At 42.2% G+C, this 21559-nt stretch overlaps 1 long non-coding RNA gene across 1 annotated transcript; it reads left to right on the top strand.

The window, feature by feature from the left end:
- Positions 1-28: 28 nt before the first annotated feature.
- On the top strand, positions 29-20159 carry LOC123381530. Its single transcript, XR_006588615.1, has 3 exons — positions 29-223; positions 17761-17874; positions 18090-20159. It is a non-coding gene; the product is annotated as an uncharacterized LOC123381530 (long non-coding RNA).
- Positions 20160-21559: the final 1400 nt, after the last annotated feature.

Below are 21559 nucleotides of genomic sequence, written 5' to 3'. Positions count from 1 at the left end.
CCCCCGCCTCGCGGCGCCGGCCGTTGGCTCCCGCCTCACCGTCCTCCGCGGCGCGGGGCTGCAGTTCAAGCCGACGGGCGGGGCCTGTGGGGGGCGGGGCGCGGAGACGTCAGCGCGCTGGCTGTGCGTCCGCACGCAGGCCCCGCCTCTCCTGGGGACGGGGCCTGAGGACGAGAGGCGGGACGTTCGAGGCGGGACGTTCGAGGCGAGGAAGGTGCGAAAGGTAGGCTGTTTTCGGAATTTGGGGTTTGCAGAAAAGGATTTAACTGGTTGATCGAATTAAAGGGAGAGACGGACGTAGCATCACATTTACAAAGTAGTCTAAACTTCTGACAAGTGTCTATGCTTGCACCGCCCAGGAGAGAGAACCCCTGGTGAGGGATGTGCAAACGACCGAGTGAATATCCGCTGCCGTGCATGTGCATTAAATCTTTGCTGTCTGTGTCAATTTCTACAAGTAACTCTTCACTTGTGTTGTTTCTACTTACCTCACGCGGTTGTAGGCATGTTGTAAGGACTTCCATGAATTCAGGACATTGTTGTGATTACTAATAGTCACTTTGTTTTGTATTGACAGCGACGGTTAACTCTCTCATAATTAGTGCTTTCTGTCTCCTAGGCATCCTTTTAAGCATTGTTTAAGTATGAAATAATTTAATTTTCTTAACAACTCGACAAGGAACGTAACGGTTGTATATCTACTTTACAAAAGGGGAAACCAAGGCAGAGGAAGTTAGGTACCTTACAGCTAAGTAAGTAGAACTCAGATAATTGGCCTCAGAACCTGTGTTTGTATGCATTTTCTCGAACAGTGATAGTCCTTTGGTCAGGCCTTAGGCATTATGTTTACAGCATTCCTCTTCCACTGTAGAACCAAGCTAAAGTGGAAATCATTTTTGTTAGGGACGGAATGGAGATTTCAATTGCCACACATACGGGAAACTTAATCTAAGTTACAGGAACGTGTAGCTCTTCTCAGAGATCAGCAGAGGACGCCAGCCAATCCCCAAATGCCAAGTCTGATCATCCCTTCTCTGGGCTTCCTTGTTCCCTTGACTCAGCTACCCTGATCCAAATAAAATAGAAGACCAGTAGGCAACCAATCCGCTGAACAAACCAAATAACTTATGCATCACCCTATAAAAATCCCTTAACCTGTGAGCGACTCAGAATTGATTGCTCTCCTCGCTTTGAGTTTCCCAGGTTGGAGGTTGAAAGCCTTGCAACAAACTCATCTTTCTGTTTTGTTTTATTCAGTGGGCACAGTTTGGTTTTTGACAGCATCTGCTGGTCGAGTGGGATTGTTTTACCTCTTATTCACTGTACTTCACTCCTGGTTCATCCTGACAACATTATACCCAGATGTTGAACCCAGCTTACCTTCCCATGGAGCCTCAGTGCAGATGCTCTCTGCTCATCAACACTGATCTTCTCTGGACCTGCTTTCAGAGCAATGAGTTTGTTGGATCCAGTCCTGTCTTATTTTAACTGTCATGTGCTTCCCATTTCTTTTTTTTCCACTCCCATAAGTCGTTCGCAATGGTTCTTCCAAATCTCCTCCACTCTTCTCGTGTCACCACTGGACTCTGTGTCCCTGCTCTCTGACCTGAAGAGGTATGAGGAGGTATGATACCTCTTATTTCAGTGGGAAAATAGGTTTTCAGACACAGACTTCCTCATCTTTTTAAGTTTGTTTGTTTGTTTAGAGAGAACGAGCGGGAGAGGGAGAGAAAGAATCAAAGCAGGCTCCCCGCTGTCGGAACAGGGCCTGACTCAGAGGTCAAACTCACCACCGAGGAGATCATGACCTGAGCTGACATCAAAAGTCAGCAGCTTAAACGCCTGAGCCACCCAGGCGCCCCTCTTCATCTTCTCTCCACGAACTCTGGCTGCCTTCCAGTCCAAGCTCTGTAGTGCAGCCACTTCCTGTTCAAATCCTTCCATGACTTCCCGTTGCCCTTAGCGTAAAGGCAGCCCTCCTCACAATGGTCTAAAATACTGCTCCTCAGTGTGGAGTCACAGACTAGCTGCTGGGTGAGAACTGCTACTGTTTTATAAGAGAAAGAGCTTGCTTCAGAATGTCAATCAAGCCTGCACCAAACATACTCATTCGTTCAGCAGGCAAGACTTTCTTGATGAAAGTGGCAGTGTGCTGAGTTACATTCGAGAACAGGCTCCTTATCTCATTGCACACTGGCACTTTGAGTGCCCTGGTCTACAGGGCACTGCATCCCCTGAGCATGATGAGGGCATGATCTCTGCAGTCTCATCCTGCCCCCTTTTGTATTCAAGAATCTGGCCCGCAGTGGACTCCTTTCAGGCCTACATGCTTCATGGCTCATTGTCCATGCTCTTCCCTCTACATGAAATATCCTTCCCTCTGGTCTGTATGTGCTTAATGTCTCTTCATCCTTCTCAGCTCATGTATCACATTATCAAGGAAGCATTCCCTTACCTACTCAACTCATCAGGCCCCCTGGCCTGAGCTCTCCAAGCACCATGTACCTCTTCTTCATTCAGGCCTTCATCACATTTCACAGCCGTTTTAAGATAGATATTGACTATAGGGTCCATGAGGAAGAGATCACATTGTTTTACTTCCTCTTGCATCTCCGGGCACTAGCACAGTTACTACATGCTACATGTAACTGAAGCACTAGTTATAACACTTGTTGAATGAACAAGTGAATGGACCTAATCAATGAGCAAGCCCTGGCAGTTTTTCCCTTACAGCATGCCTGATACTCCTTCCTTCTATCTGCCTTGCCATTACTCCAATTCCACTATTCATTATTTTATGTGTGGATTATCATGCTTGCTTCAGAGAATACCACATTCAGGCTCAACTCAACATCATTTATTACACCTCCCAAGGTTCATAGATCATGCTGTTGCCCTGTTCCAAACCTTCCATTGACACATCTTGCCAACACAGTAAAGCCCAAATGTTTAAGAATGACATTTAAAACTTTCCATAACCTGGCTTTAGTTTCACTTTCTGGACTTTTAAAAAAGTTTTTATTTATTGAGAGAAAGAGAGAAGGAGGGAGAGGCAAAGAGAGAGGGACAGAGAATCCCAAGCAGTTTTTGCGCTGTCTGCACAGAGCCTGATGCGGGGCTCCGTTCACAAACTGTGAAATCATGACCTGAGCTGAAATCAAGAGTCAGATCCTTAACCAACTGAGCCACTCAGGCGCCCCTCCAGACTTGTTTTTAATCGATGAGTCTAATTATCTCTACATCTTTGCTCCCTTCCAGCTCGTGTATTAGAATATTAAAAACTCTTGTAGTCACCACTCTTATGTCTCCTTCTCTGGGAAAACCTCACTAAGAATCCAAGCAAGATATGGATCCCTTCTCTTCTCCGAACTTGTGAACAGTTTAGTAGGATACGTCTGGAGCTGCCATAAGGCATCTACATTTTGTCTTCGCCGCTGGTATCTAAGCTCTCATAGAGTGCGGATACAACTCTGTGTTCTGTGCACTTCTTACCATGGTGCTATACACACGGTCAACCTGGTCAGTAAATATTTGGTGAATGAATGGACAAATGAATGAATGGATGAATGAAATGAGTTCCCCAGCCCTTTCTCTCCTTCTCTACTTTTCAAGGTTCTGTAGTTACACTTGGACAATAGGCTGCTTCATAGCAACATAATAACTAAGCTCACAGAGCATTGCAAATAGTTGCTAAGAGCATCCCTCCACCACTTAAGAACAACTTGTTCTCCCTCTCTAATGGAGAGAGCAGATTTCCATACTTATTAAGTGCCTTTGTTTACTTGGCATTGAGAGACACTGGGGGCATCAGTGCTCTACATTCAGCGAAATGCCCATTTTGATTGTAATTTTCCCCTGTGAATAACAGCTAGCCACAAAGATGTTCCTGTACAACTTTTCATCCTTTTATATTCATAAAAAGCATCTTAACTACATACAAGCAGAAAATAAATAGAACTCTACTTTATATTTAATAAAAGTTTAGGGAGATGTCTTTGTGGCACATTACCAGACTTGTTTGGGGGAAACTTTAACCATGTGAAATATTCTGGAGAGGCACCAAGAGTTCAAGAATTCTCAAAATTTCTGAGTACGCAGTTGCCTCATATATAGGCACAGTGGTAGCCATCTAGGTAACAGTAATTTGGAAGATATTCTGTTAGTCCACTCATACTGTAATAATGTGGAAGAAAATCATCCTAAAGCTCAGTGATATCAACAAGAATTTGGGATTTTTTGATTTGAGGATTAGCTGTAGTGACTCTGTTTTAGACCTCCAGATGTCTGGTTTTGCTCCATGATTGGGTCCATTTGAGGTCTGTCCCACATATCTGACTCGAGGGCCCAACCGTGGGGCAGCAGCTCCTAGGGCACACTCTTCTCACCTTGGCCACTGAAACACAAGAGGAGAGCCCACTTAAGCCCATTTAAGACCTCTGCTGGCATCATATCCCCTCACTCTCCACTTGCTAAAATGGCAGGAGACAATCAATATAAGTACTGCTATTGAGCATTAAGCATAACTGCTGCTTCTAGAATGAGAAGTAAATGAGGGTTACACAGGAAAGAGTATCACTTCTAATGGCTGTGTGCTCTGACAATGCAGGTATCAGTCCTATAAATGACAGAGAAGGATTGAACAAACACCAAATGAAGTTAAAAGTGTTTTCAAGCATTGTTTATTAAACATAACATTGAAATTGCAATTCTGAGTCTGTTCTATGAGTCATATGGAATAGGATGAATGAGAAATTATGGATTATTATAGTTATAACATCTACTATGAGCTAGGGCAATAGGGTTCTCAGGATGTAAGAAAAAGAATACAGAGATAATATAGAGGAGGTTTACTTAAAACTGGAGTGCTGAATTAGAATTAGAATTATCTGTAATTCATAAAGTATTTTAACCGTATTTATATTTATATAGACATTTAGGTCAATTTTTGTATAACTATAAATTTATATATAACTATATACTATCTATGTATATGATTAAATATAACAAATATATGTCATATATATTTGTCACACACACACACACACGCACACACACACACACACACACACACACACACACATCCTATCTCTGTCTGTGAATAGGCCTAGAATCAGTGGCCAACCCAATAGCAAAAGACATCCAAAGGGCCCAGATTATGGTCTTGATATGGCTGATTTCAGGTCTATGGTGCATCTGTGTGAGATGAACTTGGAAAATTTTGTGATGCCAAATGACAAGTTATCAAAGAGTACTAAGGTCTTTTCAAAAGGATTCAGGAGCCAAATGTGAAGAGGCCCTCTGTGGACAATAGAACATTTTGAACTTCAGTAGGATAAAATTACAATGAATTGAAACCCATCAACTATGTTTAAATCCACAGGTTTCTATGGATACCAAAAAAAAAAAAAGTCAACGTATGAGGGTAATTGGGAAACATTCATTATAATGAAAATGGATTTTTTAAATAGTAGGGGTGGAATTGGGTGGGGTGGGAGAATAACCAAGTTTTTATCCTGCCTTTCCATTGTGAACTATATCATTGTGTAACCAAATTGTAGATGAGGGGATAGATCTCTTCATAAAAGTATTTCTGCCAATAAATGGAAAAGAAGCGATCAAATTGGAATATCACAATTTTACAGTCTCTGATAAGTTCATGTTGGGATGTGGCAGAATTCAGAAATGCAAGATTAACTAGAAGAAATGGGGGTTCTGGTGATTGAATGAAAAAGTTGTGTATTCACTGAGTATCAGCGGCTGCCAATATCACATAAAGAGAGATAACCAGATATTATCTGATGAAATAATACACCACAGTCTATAGTCTTCCCAAAAGGACTGATCAGTTTCTTATTTTGTAGGAAATATAGAGGACAGAGGAACATGTGTAGCTGCACCATGAACATGTACTCAGCAAGATCCATATTGTGGGGAACTCTACAGGTCAAGTGGCCTGCATTCTTCAACAGATAGATTGAAGGGCAGTAAAAGGATGGAAAGATGACTTACAGATTACAAGAGAAAAAGTCATTATTTAAAACAAGAAAACTAAACCATGCTGTCTAGGGAGGCAAACTTGGATGATACATTTATAAAGAAATTTAAGGATGAGTCAATTATAAAAGTCAGGAAAATGATTACTTTTTGGAAGAAAGAAATTATAATTATATCAGGACACAAGGAGGGGCTTCAGGCAAAGTGCTATTTCTTGCATTGGGTGTGATTACAAGGGTACTTGTCTTATAAGATCATTAAGCTATCTATTTACCTTTTGTGGTTTCCTGAGTCTGTAACTTATAACAAAAATGTTTTAAAAAATCAAGCACCTAGGAATAAATATAACAAAAAGTTTATGAAAACTCTACACAGAAAACTGAAAAACTTTACTGAGATAAGTCAGACATAAATAAATGGACTGGTATATCATGGGTCATTGATTGCATGATTCAATATTGTAAATCAGTAATCTTCAAACTTTCTACAGATTCAGTGCAATAGGAATCAGAATTCCTTCTGTAAATTGACAAGCTGAATCTAAAATTTACATGGAGACTCTTTTTTTTAATTATTTTTTAAATTTTTAAATACTTAAAAAATTTTTTAATTTTATTTAAATCCAAGTTAATTAACATATAGTGTAATAATGGTTTCAGGAGTAGAATTTAGTGATTTATCACTCACATATAATACCTAGTGCTCATTCCAGTAAGTGCCCTCCTTAATGCTAATCACCCATTTAGCTCACCCACCCCCCAACCTCCCCTCCAGCAACCTTCAGTTTATTTTCTGTATTTAAGAGTTTCCATCCATGTTGTCACAAATGGCAAGATTGCATTCTTTTTTTTTTTTTTAAGTTTATTTATTTTTGAGAGAGAGACAGAGTGTGAGCGTGGGAGGAGCAGAAAGAGAGGGAGACACAGAATCCAAAGCAGGCTCCAGGCCCTGAGCTGTCAGCACAGAGCCCGATGTGGGGCTCGAACTCATGAACCCTGAGATCATAACCTGAGCTGAAGTTGGACGCTCAACTGACTGAGCCACCCAGGTGCTCCAAAATCTCATTCTTTTTGATTGCTGAGTAATATTGCATTTTATACATATCCCATCTTTATCCATTCATCAGTCGATGGACATTTGAGCTTTTACCATAATTTGGCTATTGTTGATAATGCTGCTATAAACATTGGGGTGCATGTGCCCCTTCGAATCAGCATTTCTATAGCCTTTGGTTAAATACCTAGTAGTGCAATTGCTGGCTCATAGGGTAGCTCTATTTGTAATTTTTTGAGCAAACTCCATACTGTTTTCTAGAGCAGCTGTATCGGTTTGCATTCCTACCAGCAGTGCAAAAAGGGTTCCGCTTTCTCTGCATCCTCGCCAATATCTTTTGTTTCCTGAATTGTTAATTTTAGCTGTTCCTCTCAGAACAGAGGATTTTAAAATTATTTTGAGAAAGAGAGAGAATGAATAAATGGATGAATGGGGGAAGGAGAAGAGGGGGAGAGAGAGAGAGAGGCAGGGGGAGAGAGAGAGAATCTTAAATAGGCTTGGTGCTGAACATGGACGCGGGGCTCGATTCCATGATTCTGTGATCATGACCTGAGCCAAAATCAAGGTTCAGATGTTCAACTGACTGAGCCACCCAGGCACCCCTATTTGGAGATTCTTAAGGTCAGTCATAGTAAGGCATGAAAAAGAAGAACAAAGTTGGAGTACTTAAACTATCAGACAACATGACTCATTAAAGGTATGATAATTAAAACAATGTGGTATGATACAAGAATAGAAATAGAGCAACGGAAGAAAACAGAAGGTTTGGTCCCTACCCAGAGAGATAAGGTCACTTCATTTATGACAAAGATGACAATGTAATGGATAAAGGATTTTTTTTCAATAAATGCTTATGTGTCATTTGTGGAAAAAAATATTGATCCTTCTCTCACTCCATATACAAAAGTCCATTCCAGGGGCACCTGGGTGGCTCAGTTGGTTAAGCATCCAACTCTTGGTTTCAGCTCAGGTCATGATCTCATGGTTCATGAGATGCAACCCCATGTTGGGCTCTGCACTGACAGCCTGGAGCCTGCTTGGGATTCTCTCTCTCTCTCTCTCTCTCTCTCTCTCTCTCTCTCTCTCTCTCTCTGCCTCTCCTGCTGCTAATACACTCTCTCTCTCAAAATAAATATTAAAAACAAAAAACAAACCCCAAAGTCAATTCTAGATGGATTGTTGAACTAAGTGGTCAACAAAATGATCACTAAAGAGTGGAAAGGCAAATCAAAGAATGAAAGAAGATTCTTTCGATATCTACTTCTGGCAAGAACTTGGTTCCAGAAAAAGTAATTGATTCCAGAAAAAGACAACCCAACACAAAAATAGGCAAAGCTTGAATAAGCACTTCACAGAATAGAATGTGCAAAATCACCAAAATAAAACAAAACAAAATAAAACACCATGACAAAGTGCCCATCCTAATTAGGGGAATGAAAATTAAGTAATTTAATTAAAAATTTAAAACACAAATTAATCAGGGATATTAAAACCACAACAGGATGCCACTATATGTGCACCATAATGGTCACGTTGAAAATGGAGCTGATGAAGATGGGGAGCCTCTGGAAGTCCCGTGCGCTGCTGGTGACCTGGCCATTGCAGGTCATTGACCTGGCCATTGCACTCCTAGTATACACTCAGGACGTGTGTGTGTGTGTGTGTGTGTGTGTGTGTGTGTGTGTGTGTGTGTGTGTGTGTGTCTGTCCCAAGAGACATGCGGAGGAGTGTTCAAAGAAGCACTATTTAAATAGCCTCAAACTAGAAATAGCTCAGGTATCTATCAAGAGCAGAATAAATAAATTGTAACTTTATGCACTAGAAGACAACGAAAGTGAATTAACTCTTGCTGCATGCAAAAACACGGCTGAATCACAAATTTAATGCTGAGTGAAAGGAGCCTGATGCAAATGCGTGCATACCACATATTATCTGTTGCTCCATCACAGATTACCACAACATTTAGCAGCTTAAAACATGCATTTATTTATCTCAGATTCTGTGGCTCAGGAGCCCAGGTGTGGCTTAGGCGGTGCCTCTGCCTCAGTGCTGCCATTCAGAGTGTCAGCTGGGGCTGTCATCTTGTTTGAAAACTGAACGAGGGAGGATCTGCTTCCAGGTGTGCTTGTTTTGTCCTGGACAGGATTCCTTCTTCGCAGGCGACTAGGCTGAGAGCCTCAGTCGTTCCCTGGCTGGGTCTGTGACCTCCTTGCCGCAGAGTCTCTGATAGTACAGCTCATGACATGGCAGCTGTCTTCTATCAGAGGGAGTAAGAGGGAGGACAAGGTAGGATCTTTGTAACCTAGCCTTGAAAGTGCCGTCCCATCACTTTTAGCGCATTCTATTGTTATAAGTCACTAGTTCCAGGCCATACTCAAGGGGAGGGAATTACACAAGGACATCAATACCAGGAAGTAGAGGTCAATGGAACTCATTTAGAAGCTACCTACCACCCGATGTGATTCCATTTTTAAAGTTCTGAATCAGGTGAAATAAATCCATGATGATAGGCTCAGGATTGTGGTGGATCTTGATGGAGCTTTGGGTTGTTAGTAATAGTGCAAAGATCTGGTTACACAGGTGTTCTTTATAAAAACTCATTGATACTTCTTTTTTATGTTTATTTATTTTTGGGAGAGAGAGAGAGTAGGGGAGGGGCAGAGAAAGAGGGAGAGGGAGAGAGAGGGAGAGAGAGAAAGAGAGAGAGAGAGAGAGAGAGAGAGAGAGAGAGAGAATCCCAAGCAGGTTCAGTGCTGTTCGTGCAGGGCCTGATACAGGGCTTGAACTCACTAACCGTGAGATCGTGACCTGAGCTGAAATGAAGAGTCGGACGCTTAACCGAGTGAGCTACTCAGGCGCCCCAAAACTCACTGATATTTCTAATTTGTGCACCTGTTCCCAAATGCATGTTACATTTCTATTTTAAAATGTACTGAAGGGGCACCTGGGTGGCGCAGTCGGTTAAGCGTCCGACTTCAGCCAGGTCACGATCTTGCGGTCCGTGAGTTCGAGCCCCGCGTCGGGCTCTGGGCTGATGGCTCAGAGCCTGGAGCCTGTTTCCGATTCTGTGTCTCCCTCTCTCTCTGCCCCTCGCCCGTTCATGCTCTCTCTCTGTCCCAAAAATAAATGAACGTTGAAAAAAAAATAATAAAATGTACTGAAAAATAAAGAATTAACTTTCTCCCCTACAGACTCATCCTGTTGATAAACAGTTTTCATTTTCCATAATCATGGTCTCTCCCCCTCTCCTGGGCCAGGCAGTAAAATGCAAACCAATTTATACTCTGCCACTTAAAAGCTGACAATTTAGCAAAAGTGCAGGCAGCACTGTGTTTGGAAAAGCTAAAGAATGAGGAGTCAGACTAAAGTTCAAATCCAGGTTTCTGGGTATGCAACCTTGGTCTTTATTTTCCTCATCTGTATTATTATGCATCAGAGGATTGCATGGCAAACTAATAACTGGAAATCACACAATATACACCTTAAAGTTCCTCCAAAGGTATATGGCTTCGTCCAAAGATTCATAATAGTTTCTAATTGCAACACCTGTTCAATTTAATCACATTACTCTGGCCTTTGTGCTCAGTTTGGCCTGACTCCAGATCTCTGCTCATCCTCACCCAGACAGAATAATCTTAGGTGTAACTTTAGGTAGATTGCTCTACCTTTCCCTACATGTCTTCATCCTAAAACAGTGATCCTCTCTTGGTCAGCCTCAGAGAATATACTCACACACAGATCTGAAGAAGATACTTGCTTTATTTTCTTAGATATTTTCTTTTAGGAATCACTGGTTAATCAAAAGGCATTGAATTAAATGAATTACCCCATATCCACTTTATGGAATGTTATGTGGCCAATAAAATATGTAGTAAATCTGCATATGTTGATGTAGCAAGCTATCTAAAATATATTTGAAAGTGAAACAGGTGAGATGCAAGATGGTCAGAAAACACTATGCCCACAGAAATGTAAGATGTGTGAGAGCAGGGGCTTCGGGTGGCTCAGTCGGTTAAGCAACAGACTGTTGATTTCAGCTCAGGTCATGCTTTTACTGGTTCATGAGTTAGAGCCCCGACCTGGCCTGCCGTGCTGACAATGCAGAGCCTGCTTGGGATTCTCTCTTCACCTCTCTCTCTGCCCCTTCCCACTTGCGCACGTGTGCTCTCTCTAAATAAACATTAAAAAAAAAAGATGTGTGAGAGCAGAGACCAAGTCCATCTTACATATCTGCAGCCTCTAGTGGACACACAGTGGGCACTCGTAAATATTTGTGGACTGTGAGAGCACAGAAAATGACCTGGAAGAACACACATCAAATCGAATTGGTATCAGGGTTACCCTTCTCTGGAGGAGCACTTTTTGTTTGCTACATTTCTGATGCTTCAGGTAGTTTTATTAGAATGTATTTATGTTTTATGCTTTCTGGCACCTAGGGTGCTTGGCCCTGCAGCAGTCAGCACCTGTGTCTCCTTGTTACTAGGGTGACTTCAGGCTACCAGAGACAGCTTTGCTTGTGGCCTGGGGAGCCAGACGTGACTGGTGGTTCCTGTTCCTGTCCCCACCCAGCTTTTAAGTAACTGACAGATGCAGTGTACAGACTCCCACAGTCTAGCCTTGCTTGAGCAACTCAAAGGCATGCATTTTGATTCTATACAGCTCCCCTGTGATTCACCCTTAAGTGACTTCATTGACTTCAGGGGACTTTCCTTGAAATTGCACTTTCCTTCTGGCCTCCTTCCAGTTCCAGCTCCCCCAGATTGTCTGAGAACAGCTTCCCTCTCAGAGTCTGCTTCTGGGGACCCAGTCTAAGTCACTTGTTAATTAAAAACAATAAAAACATTGGTGCCTATTAGAGGATGAGGCAGATGACCTTCTTACCTCAACCTTTTCACACAGCATAGCTTTAAGTTAATCAGGAAAAATGTCCAGGTACAGCTCCATAACTTACAGAGCCCAGGGCAAAATGAGAATGGGGAGTCCTTTGTTTGAAAAGCAAGAGAAAAGTGGTGTTAACAGTACTCAAATATAAAACCTTTTCCTTTTTTTTCCTCAAAGTCTCTTTCAACTTGTCAGGGTATTTTTTATTTGCTTTTGACCATTGTTCTAAGTGAAGAAAAATTAAAATTTTGCACGATTAGCATGAATTTTATCATTCACTTTTATACTGTACAAGGTGAGTTTTAAGTGCAAATGTAAGAGCTTTTCATTTAAATGCAAAATTACCAAATTATGCAATTTAGCCTTCATAGACGATATATGCATATGTAGTTCTTTCTTACCTATGCTGTGGAAGCGCTGCACAAACCTAACTGAGCAGTTGCTTTAAGTTTATTTATTTATTTTGAAAGAGAGAGAGAGAGAGCATGTGAAAGAGAGAGAGACTCCCAAGCAGGCTCCATGCTATCAGTGCAGAGCCCAACTCGCGGTTCGATCTCAATCCAATGAACCGTGATGTCATGACCTGAGCCAAAATCAAGAGTTGGACGCTTAACCAACTGAGCCACCCAGGGGCCCCACTAAGTAAACAGTTCTAATTTCACTTTTTGACGTGTACATTTTCTCCCCTGATTCCTACCTTCAGCCCATCGTTGTATGAAAAGAGCCGAAAGGAGAAAGAACTATGGGCTGCCCTATCTTTCCTTCTGTGTTATCATTGCCACTAAGCAATTGACTAATACAGAGAAGTAATTGAATAAGGAAGGCTAGGATAGATAGGTTCCTTGGTCGTTCATGTTTCTTAGAACCCCATTGCCTTCCCTGTGTCTGAAGGACTTTGGTGAGCGTGTAAAGCACAGCCTCTAGGGGCCGTCAGCACCTCTGCGTACTCGGATGTTCAGGTACCGGGTACCGGCTCTTGCTCAGCTGCCACCACTGCAGGCCCACCTGAGTGCTGTGCACATGGGGCATTGTGACTGCTGTGCATGAATGGGGCAGCAAGAACAATGGGCATGCGATTGCACGGGCTACTCTCACATGCCTGTTCCACTGTCCCATAAACTTTACTTAGAAAACACAAGCTGAGAAATTAAGAATTTCAAGAAAGATGACAATAGAATATTAAACCAAGGTAGGGGGTTCTGAGTGTGGGACTCTGGCTGACTGCTCATGAAGGTAGCCCTGGCTCTCCAAGGCCCAGGCCCTGCTCAGTCCTGTGGACAGTTAACCCACGCATCTCTTGGTTTCTGGTTTTGGCGTACTTTAGGGCAGCTAGGGCTTCTGTGTTGGCACACCACTCTTGTTTCAGCACTTAAGAAATTTATTTCAGACCATCTTTATTTTCTTTTGAGCTGAGTAGGACGTATAAAAGTAGATTTGCTCCGGTTTACCCAGGATTTGGTATTTTGGTATTTTGTGATGGGAGAAACCTTCTTGTTAAATTCATGGAAATGGAAATTAGAGTACATTTTTTTTTTTGTCTACTTATTTCACAACAATCCAAGTCTTTCTCAGGTTTCACAAACCTCTGAAGAATGCTTGTTTTTATCTTGGATGTTTCTTAAATAAATTTTAATTATCAGAGTAATTCATGCACTTTGAAATGTCAGATTTTGCTAGAAATCTTATAACCAAAAATATAAGTCCCTTCTCCCCCACCTCCATCTATCTCAAGTCCTGCTTTGCAAAGGTAGTGGCTTTAAATTCCTGCAGTCATTTCTTGCAGTGTTAATCTCCATATTTTTAAATAGTATACTTTTAATCATTATTTTATTGAATCATCAGTTTTAGATCTTACAACATCGTCCTCTTACAAGGGAAACTGAGAATACTGCTTTCACCACCAGCCCTGTTTTCCCATATCCTCATAATACAGTTACTTTATAATATATGGTTAAATCAGTATTCAGTTTTTACATTATTATTATACATTATGATGCGTGGCACATCATTGTACATTGCAAACATAATATTCAATAAATTGTATTCTTTACATGATTACATGTGACCAGATAAATATTGTTAACTGTTGTATCCAGTAGGATACTATAATTGTGTTAAATTTCCAGGAAAATATTTTGTTCTTTATGCAGGAAATATATTTTAAATTTACACATATTATTTTTAATTGATCAGATTTCCTTTGTATCCTAAATTTCATGCCCATTTGCTATGTGCTCAAGACCATCAAGCAATCATTGCCTTTATTCCCCTGAAGACAGCCCTCCATCCTCTTATTCAATATGGACTACTTGTTTTCTGAATCTGCTGCAAAGTTGCCCCCCAGGGGCTCCCATTCCATGCACTCATATTCCAGGACCCCATTTCCTGTATGCTAAGTTACCCTTTTTCTTGTTTTTCTCTCTCACTTTAGTGGTGACACATCCTCCAGGAGTTTCCTAACACTAAGGGAAAGGGAGGTCAATTTTTGGAGACCTCAAATGTCTGAAAATGTTTTTTTTTAATATTTATTTATTTTTCAGAGAGAACACAAGTGGGGGGAGGGCAGAGAGGGAGATACAGAATCCGAAGCAGGCTCCAGGCTCTGAGCTGTCAGCACAGAGCCTGACGTGGGGCTCAGACAACCATGAGAGCATGACCTGAGCCAAAGTCGGACACTTAACAGACTGAGCACCCCCCCCCCCGAAAATGTTTTCATTCTCTTTTTCTCATGATCGTTTGTCAAAGTAGAGAATACGGGTTTGGAAAGAATTTTCTGTTAGGATTTTGACAGCATTCTTCATGACCTGGCTTTCATAGCTGCTACTGAGAAATCCCATGCAATTCTGATTTCCCTATGTGGCTTTTCTTCCGGTACTGTAAGTAATTCTCTTTTTATTCCAGCTGGGTTCTTTGAAATTTCCTGTGGAACTGCCTGATTGTGGATCTTTCATTTTTGTTCATAGTACTCAGTGGCCTTTTTATGTTGATAAGCTCATATGGTTTCTGACCACACCATATGATATGTTTATAAAATAATTTTTCTTGGGGTTCCTGGGAGGCTCAGTCAGTTAAGCATCCTGCTTTTGATATTGGCTGGGGTCATGATCTCCCAGTTGTGGGATTGAGCCCTGTATCAGGCTCTGTGCCGAGCATGGAGCCTGCTTGGGATTCTCTCTCTTCTTTCTCGGTGCCCCTCCCTGCTCTCACGATCTCTCTCTCTCTCTCTCTCTCTCTCTCTCTCTCTCTCTCTCTCTCAAAATAAATAAATAGACTTTAAAAAAATAATTTTTCTCCCTTCTGTCTTCTGGAGGACTTATTCAGTTGGATTCTTGTCTTTTGGGGCTAAGCCTCTAGCTTCTAATCTTTTCTCTTTCTGTCTTTTAGTTCACTTCTTTGGGACATTTCTTTAAAGATTGTCTTCTGTCCTACCTATGAACAATTTTCCAATTTTCAAGTCTTTGTCTTCCATGTTTTAGGCTTTTCTCAAGTGTACAGTGAACTTTGGATTTCTTCCCATCTTTAGAATAAGACCTTAGGTATATGGAGACTCTGTGCACCAATGTGTAATTTACTCCAGAGGAGTTGGGTAGAAAGCTTCTTTTTGGGACTGGACGCTCAGATACCTGTATCTGGAGGGCTTTTCTCTGGAATTTAAAATTTTCATGGGTAAGGCCCACTGATGTCCTGTCTTGGTTTCTGTAACTGTCTTGGTTGCTGGAGTTTTTAAAGCAATATTGGGTGCTTGAGGTATGTGCTAAGAGGGGAACTCCCATTCTGAAGGCACTTTCAGGTAATCCCTGCACCTCACCGCATACTCTGCTTTACTTGGATCCCTGAGCTCAAAGCCTGTTGAGTTCCACTTTTCCAGTGATAAATTACCAACCGTCCACTCTGCTTGAGGCAGGGTGCAAGGATGGGGAGGAGGTAGAAGGAAACCAATTTTGCTGTTCAGTGATGGGTAGAAGCCCTTCAGTTAAGGAAGGCGGGGAGGGTGCATCTAATTACCCAGATCTGGAACTAGTCCCTTTTTTTATAGCCTCCTTCATTCCCACTTATTTCTTATTTGGCATCTCTAAGGCCTGAGTCATCTGGAGCTTTGTGGGAAGTATTTTAAAACATTTAATTTGGAGGGGCACTTGGGTCGCTCAGTAGGTTAAGCATCCAGCTTCAGCTCAGGTCATGATCTCGTGGTTCGTGAGTTCGAGCCCTGCATGGGGCTCTGTGCTGACAGCTCAGAGCCTGGAGCCTGCTTCAGATTGTGTGTCTCCCTCTCTCTCTGCCCCTCCCTCTCCCTCTCTCTCTCTCTCTCTCTCTCTCTCTCTCTCTCAAAAACAAATAAACGTTAAAAGAAATAAAATAAACAAAAAAGTTGCATGAATTTCTGTATTTTAAAAAATGTTATCCCATTACTGTGTCCCTATATTAATCTCTTTCCTGAATATTTGACAATAAGTTGCATATGTCATGGTCCCTTTCCCTGAGTCTTTCAGAATGTGTTTCCAAGATAGACTTCTCCCTCCCTCTTCTCCCTCCCTTCCTTCCCTCCTTCTTTCTTTCCTTCCTTCCTTTCTGTTTAATTTTTTTTTTCCTCCCCAAGACGGGGAGGGGACAGAGAGAGAGAGAGAGAGAGAAAGAGAATCTGATTTGGGCTTCACGCTCAGTGCTGAGCCCAATTTGGGGCTCAATCCCATGACCCCAAGATCGTGACCTGAGCAGAAGCCAAGAATTGGACGCTTGGGGCTCCTCGGTGGCTCAGTCGGTCAAGTGGCTGACTTATCAGCTTATCAACTTTAGGAAATCTAACATTAATACAAATTTTATTTAATCTACTATGTATATTTCAATTCTTTCTACTAATGTCATTTCTTTCAATTCATTCTAGTAATGTCCTTTATAGCATTGTTTTTCCTCAGGTTCTGGATCCAGCAAAGATTACACAGGTATTTAAATATAATGTCTCTGTGGTTTCTCCAGGTTTAAAAATCCCCAGCCTTTCTCTGTGTTTCAGGATATTGACATATTTGGGAAATACAGGTGATGGACCATTCCTATAGTCCTTTATCCTCATGTGAAAATTTTCTTTCTAAAGCTTAGCTGTGTTTAACCTGTGAAGAACATGTGATATATGGGGTCCTGGAGCCTTTGGATTTTTTAGGGCCACAATGAGGCCATAAACGCTAAAGCCAGAGATATTGGCATGTGTGGGGGAATTTGCTAAGAATCATTTTACACTGAAGAGAGAGGAGAGAAGGTGTGTTTGGAAGGGTGAGTTCTTTGGAGGATGGCTGATTTTGTGGGAGAAGACAGGCACACAAAAGAGGTTTCAACTTACGTGGAAAGGAAAGGTTTGGGTGTCCTAATTGTGGATGATCTGTTAAAACTAGCAAGAGGATTGAGGACATCAAAGCAAAGGAACAATATGGTGCTAGATTTCCGCAGTGCAATATCTGAAGGAAGCTGTAGGCCTCACAGCCCCTGTAGGTGCAGGGCTGTCAAGGAGTCATCTCGGAGCCTCGTTTACCTCCTGCCCAACCCCTGGCCCCCTGAAAAGGGGTTCGTCAGTGACCTGCTTGTGAGTCCCCAGCATCTAGTGATGACACAGGTAGGTGAAATATGTGTAGTTACCTCAGTCGTCTGTAGTTGGGAACTGTAGCCCAGGTGAGATGAAGGGGTAGCCTCCTGTCTCCTCTCTTGCCTTCCTCAACAGGAGGATGCTGGAGGATGAGGGCAGAGGAAAGTCTTGGCAGAGCAGGGAGAGGAAGAGGACATTCCAGGGTTGGGCAAGAAATATTTGTGTCTACAAGTAACACTCAGGTCACTTTCCTGTTCCAGACAAAAACTGGATTCAAAGCCATGAACATGATGAATACTGCCTCCCGGCCGGGTCCAGCTCACCTGACTGCCCATCCTTGATAACCATGCAAGAACAGCACTGAAGGGGCTCAGGTACAAGGACATTTTGTTGAAAACTTGTCCCTGTTTCTGTGTTCTAGCAAATGTAGCCACTGTCCAGTGAACAGAGTGGGCCTTGGGTGAGGGTGTGTGTTGTAGTGTGAATGTTGCTCTGACTGTGGCTGGGAAAGCTGGGGCAAGGCCTAGAAGGAGGTTCTGTTGTGTCTAGAGTGTTGAGCTGTCTGGAAACCCATCTGAACTCAACCTAGGTCCCCTGCTGTCTGGGTATCTTCTCAAAGACGAGGACTTCCTCACACAATCTCTCCGTCATGCCTGGCTTGGTGACTTCATGCAGGACAAAGGCATCACCTGTTCATTTGTGATGGGAGTGTTCATGGTACAGCCACCCATGAAGGAACTTGGGGGAAAACGAGACAGAGGGTGAGGGTAAGCTTGATGGATGTTTGAGTCATAAAGAATGAAAGGGTGAAAGTATGAAGAAGCGTGTGGGATGGAATTGGAATTCCTCCTTCCTACTTATCCCTGGCTCTCATCTGCCTTCTCCTGCCCTCTTCTCCACCCACCCCCAGCCTGATCCAGGCCACAGGACTTTGTGCCTGATCAGGTGAGTGTGCAGCACTTGGGTGCCATCCCAGCAGGGATGTGAATGGCTTTATATGTGAGCACAAGAAAATGTCTTCAAGCATGGATGTTGTTATGGCAGGCATTGCCCTTTCTTGGGAACGTGATTTTTTTTTTTTCCAGCCATGTAGGATGACACTTCACCAGATCTTGTCCTTGATGTGAACTGTTAGCTTATCAGGGTTGGTTTCCACCTTGTGAGTCTTTATGAACTTGAAGTTGCCAAAATAGGTGTTCTCCAGGGCCCCTTTGTTGATGTGGGCCTTGTCTCTTGTGCTCAGGGTTCAGTGGTGCTGGGATCACCCTGGATCCCTATTTGGCCTTAAGTCAGAGTGTCTGAAGGCACTGTTTCCTCATCTATGTCATATGGGACACAGCCTTCTTCAAGGACTGAGTGGAACAACTGCTCTCAAAGACTCCAAAGAGGGTAAGACCACAAAGAAAAAGGCAAAGGAGGTATGGGGGTTCTTCATGAATATGTGATGAAAGAAGCTGCCAGAGCCACCCTTTGTACCAGTATTGTCTTTTACTCCCAGAAGGGTTGAAAATTCAGGGGCGGTAGGGCTCACCTGGCTCCTCCAGGCTCTCCACCTGCCCTAGCAACCTTTAACTCCTATCAAGTGGGGCAGTCTTAGAGAGCATGTACAGCCTAGAATCTGAGAAATTAATTCATTATTTTAATAATTTTTTGAACAATACTGCATACCTTTCATTGTGTTTGAGTTTTCCAACTTGAAGTTCTAAGATTTTCAGCGACCCATTAGGTGGAAAAGGCAGAACTAAAAGACTCAGGACATGAGTCTCCCATGCCAGTGATCTCTTTCATGTATTTGGGACTCAAGAACTTCTCATCAAAGGAGAGTTCATAGTTTTAAAGTTCTCAGAGACTGGCCTTTTGTTACATAGAAAGTAATTCCTGGATCCTGTTTCTTTGAGTATCTCTGTATATGCTTTTTATCTCTGATAAAAACAATCAGACAGGATTTCTATACCAGAAGGCTAGTATCAGAGAGTCCCAAATGGACAGCGGGAAATGTTTGTGGAGAAATGTCTCAGTCTTGCTCTGCTTCGGCAATTCTGTTTCCCTCCCTCCTCTTCCCCAACTCTTGCCCGTGTGGAAAAACATAAAAGTATTAAAGCTCATCGATAGGGAGATGAGGACACTTGCACTAGGAAACATTTTCAACTTCTTTGTGCCCTCTTCCAGGGCTCATAGCTGGTATAACCTAAAGGCCATCATTCAGTTTGTTCAGAGTTGGACTGAGAGCACAAAGAGTTCCTTAGCAGTTTTCAGCTCAGACTTGGACTGAGAGCACAAAGAGTTGTTCCTTAGCAGTTGTCACTGACATTAGACACAAAGGGAATGGGCTCCCTGGGGTTATATATCACCATATCTCACACCCCACATCTTATGTCAGGGCAGCCAAAATGCATGAATTGCCTGCCCCTTCGGAGTGAAGAGCACACAACATTTCTAAGAGCCCAGCTTCTTGGACCACAAAGTTCTTTAAATTAGCATGGGCATGTGGATGAATGCCCTAGATTGTCACTCGTTTTATTTCAAACCATATAGTGAAGTCCAGTCACAGCTCTCTTTATCAACAATAGCCAAATTATGGAAAGAGCCCAAATGTCCATCAACTGAGGAATGGATAAAAAAGATGTGGTTTATATATACAATGGAATACCACTTAGCACTGAGAAAGAATGAAATCATGTCATTTGCAGGAACGTGGATAGAACTGGAGGGTAATATGCTAAATGAAATAAGTCAGTCAGAGAAAGACAGATATCATAGGTTTTTGCTCATATGTGGAATTTGAGAAACTTAGCAGAAGACCATGGGGGAAAGGAGGGGGAAAAATAATTTCAAACAGAGAGGGAAGGCAAGTAATAAGAGACTCTTAAATACAGAGAACAAACTGAGGGTTGATGGGGGTAAGGCAGGGGAGAGGGGAAAGCAGGTGATGGGCATTGAGGAGGGCACTTGTTGGGATGAGCACTGGGGGTTGTAACTAAGTGATGAATCATGGGAATCTACTCCCAAAGCCAAGAGCACACTGTATACACTGTATTTAGCTAATTTGACAATAAATTATATTAAAAAAACAATAATAATAAATGTTGTGGGAATAAATGAAAATGGAAAATGTTTTCTGCTCTTGTTGCCTTTAAGAATATACATATATTTATATTCAGGTGTGTGTGAGTGTGTGTGTGTGTGTACACATACACACATGCATATATACATACATGTATGTATATACACAAATATATGTACATATGTATATAATATAACATACATATATATACATAACATATACACATACGCTAGCCTCTACCGAAAGTTGGAGTCTCTTCACCTTTCCCTTAAAGCTGGGTGGGCCTTCCTAGCTGTCTCAGTGAGTAGAATGCAGCAGACACCAGTGAATCCCTTTCTTAGGGCTCCCACAGCAAAGTATCTGGGTGAATTAAACAACAGAAATGTATCCTCTTACAGTTCTCAAGCATAGAATTCTGAAATCAAGACATCATCAAGATTCATTCCTTTTGGAGAGCTCTGAGGGAAAGTCTGTTCCAAGTCCCTTTCCTAGCTTCTGGTAATTGCCAGAAAACCTTGGCATTCTTGGTTTGCAGATGCATCATTCCAATCTCTGCTTCCATTGTCACATGGCATTCTTCCTTGTGTGTGTCCATGTCCAAATTTTCTTCTTTTTCTAAGGACACCAGTCATTGGATGAGGGCTTACCCTAATCCAATATGGCCCCATCTTAATTTGAGTAAGACCCAATTTTTAAAGAAAATGGTACACATTCATAGGTACTGGGGGGTTAGAACTTAAACATGTCTTTTGAGGGGACACAGTTCAACCCACAAGAGTGAGGTTAAGTCATTTCCAAGTTTAAGTTATGAGAGGCAATCCAACCTCTGTCTGGATTTTTCTCTCTAAGGGTACTCACCTTTGTAACCCAACTACCATTTGTGAGGGAAGCCCCAGACACAAGAAGAGGCCACATTTGGGTGTTCTGGCCAACAGCCCTGGCTAAGATTCCAATTATAGAATCACCAGTCATGTAAACTGAAAAGGCCTTCAGAT

Source organism: Felis catus, chromosome D4 (genome assembly GCF_018350175.1).
Source record: "Felis catus isolate Fca126 chromosome D4, F.catus_Fca126_mat1.0, whole genome shotgun sequence".
Classification (NCBI taxonomy): domain Eukaryota; kingdom Metazoa; phylum Chordata; class Mammalia; order Carnivora; family Felidae; genus Felis; species Felis catus.
This window is presented reverse-complemented; position numbering and strand designations above follow the sequence as displayed.